The sequence below is a fragment of the Salvelinus sp. IW2-2015 genome, unplaced genomic scaffold, assembly GCF_002910315.2.
Source record: "Salvelinus sp. IW2-2015 unplaced genomic scaffold, ASM291031v2 Un_scaffold1632, whole genome shotgun sequence".
Taxonomy (NCBI): Eukaryota; Metazoa; Chordata; class Actinopteri; order Salmoniformes; family Salmonidae; genus Salvelinus; species Salvelinus sp. IW2-2015.
Genome location: NW_019943048.1, coordinates 285413 through 288120, shown reverse-complemented (window position 1 = coordinate 288120; position 2708 = coordinate 285413). Strand labels below are relative to the sequence as shown.

Sequence of the window (2708 nt, the reverse complement as noted above, 5' to 3'; positions counted from 1 at the left end):
GGGGGTTCACATTATGGCTTGGCACATACCATGTGAGGGCTTTTCACATACCATGGGAGGCTGTCACATACCCATGGAGGCGTTCCACATACCATGGTGCAGGCTTTTCAACATACCATGGAGGGCTTCTCCACATCCCCCCACGACATGGAGGGCTTTCCACATACCAGTGGTGAGGCTTTCAGCATACCATGGGAGGGCTTCCACCATACCATGGGAGGCTTCCCACATTACCATGAGGTCTTTCACAACCATGGAGGCTTTCCACATACCATGGAGGGCTTCACATACCATGGGAGGGCTTTTCACCAGCCATGGAGGGCTTTCCACATACCATGGGAGGGTCTTTTCCACATTACCATGGGAGGCTTTGCACATACCATGGGAGGGCCTTTCCACATACCATGGAGGGCTTTCCACATACCATGGAGGCTTTCTTAATAGTTAAAAATTCTAAACTAAAATGTTTGTCTCTGTATCTTCGAAAGGCCTGAAATGTCACTTATGGGCTCCCGGTGGCCACGGCTTCTAACCGCGGCGCTAGCGGCGTCTAACGCGGCGGTCTAACGCGGAGTCTAACGCGGTCTAACGCGGCGGTCTAACGCGGAGGTCTAACGCGGCGGTCTAAACGCGGCGGTCTTACGCGGGTCTAACGCGGCTCTAACGCGGAGTCTAACGCGAGGTCTAACGCGGCGGTCTAACGCGGGTCTAACGCGGAGTCTAAGCGGTCGAGCGGTCTAACCGCGGCTAAGCGGAGGTCTAAGCGCGAGGTCTAACGGGGTCTAAGCACAGCGGTCCTAACCGCGGAGGTCTAACGGCGGAGTCCTAAGCGTCGGCGTCTAACCACACTGCAGCTCAGTGCAAGAGGTGTCACTACAGTTTTTAAATTACACTCAGAAATACCTGTTGAGGGTCTTTCTCTAATAAGTTAATGATCTAAAAACCAATGACTGACAAAAGGTCAAGCTCTGATGTACTAGCCTAATATACCTTAGTCTTGTGAGGCCAGAAGTGAACTGGTTAAATCACAGATCCTGGGTAGTGTCTTGGCTTCTAATTACTTCACTGCACCTTTATTTACCCTTTTAAGTCCCATACGCCACCCTATATACAGGGCTCTGGTCTAAAGTAGTGCACTATACAGGGAATAGGGTTCTATAGGTCTCTGGTCAACAGTAGTGTACTATATAGGGAATAGGGTTCTGGTCTAAAGTAGTGCACTATACAGGGAATAGGGTTCTATAGGTCTCTGGTCAACAGTAGTGTACTATATAGGGAATAGGGTTCTGGTCAACAGTAGTGTACTATATAGGGAATAGGGTTCTATAGGTCTCTGGTCAACAGTAGTGTACTATATAGGGAATAGGGTTCTGGTCTAAAGTAGTGCACTATGTACAATAACATTGAGGTGCTTAATTGTTACCCAGAAGTGATTTGATATTGAGATAAAAACGGCTGCATTGGACCTTTAACATTGATTTTACGCTTGTTCTATTGTTTAACTCCGCCTATAGACCCTTTAACCCCGCCTATAGGCTAGATCACAGACCTCCCCTCCCTCGTCTTGTCTGTCGCTTATTGGTTGAATCCTTTCCCTCCGACCCCAGCGGACTTCGAGCAGTTAACAGCACAGATGATGAAAACATATCGGCATACTACAATGTATATACGGCATACAAGGCAATTTAGTTCGCGTTCAGGCTTCCAATTGTTTGTCCTGACATTTGAGTGAATGCCATCATTTGGTCTGGTAAACCCTCGCCGTGCAATCGGAAGCAGCATGTGAATGTTCGATTCGTTTATCTGACTTCTGAGTGTTTCATGGATTCTTTGCGGGAACTTTGTTCAGTAGCCTACTCAGAATAAAGAGGTAAGKTGACGTTTTGTAACTGAAGTTAATTTGTTATTAGTCTGTTACCGATTTTACACCGCTAATGATTATGTATAGATGATTGATCATGCCAAGCACGATATTAGAATGTGGATTTCTTTTCACAGGTCACGATTGCTTAGAGAATATTTAGTTGAACTTCAGTGACCCATTGGTGCACGCAGCCACGTGAAAAGTAACGCTGATACTTTGTATCGATGGATGCAATCAAAACTGTCGCAACAACTGCCGCGTTCAAAATAACTGGGAACTCGGAAAACTCCGACTTCAGTTTTTTCAAGACAMATGAGAAATTGCAAAAAACGAGCTGCCACTGGGAAAATTCGTTTTGTACGGTCATCCAACTCGGAATTCCAATCATAGGAACTCGGCATCTTTCTGTGGCTCCGACCTGAAGATCACTGACGTTATGATTTTTCCAGCGGTCTTGGAAGCGCCAAACTTCCACTAGAGCACGTTTTGCGTAGCCTGGTGCCCGGGTGGATGGAGATGTCACTTAATGACCAATGGAATGGTCTAAATAATTTAATTCCGCCCAACCGGTGCACCGGGCCATGCAAAACGGATCCGCCCATTGTAGCGGGTTGAACCACCTGTGTCCACATGCACGAAACTCAGACATTTCCGACGTRCTAATTGGTTGTAGTTATACACCTGCTGCGTTCAACCAGTTAGAAAGTCAGACATGTTGTGAATTTGTCAATGTCAAYAACAAAAAAATAAGCAAATATTTGTTACTCAATTGCATTGATATAAATGTATTTCAAGTCCATCTCAGAAATGCATACTAGTTTCAGATTCTCCGAGCTGTGACACG

At 46.3% G+C, this 2708-nt stretch overlaps 1 protein-coding gene across 1 annotated transcript in view; it reads left to right on the top strand.

Annotated features, from left to right (window-relative positions):
- Window positions 1–1617: 1617 nt before the first annotated feature.
- Window positions 1618–2708, top strand: part of LOC139024547 (uncharacterized) — a 29135-nt gene continuing 28044 nt past the window's right edge. The window contains exon 1 of the mRNA XM_070439423.1: window positions 1618–1870. The gene's annotated coding sequence lies outside the window, so the exon portion shown is untranslated. The remainder of the gene's footprint in view (window positions 1871–2708) is intronic.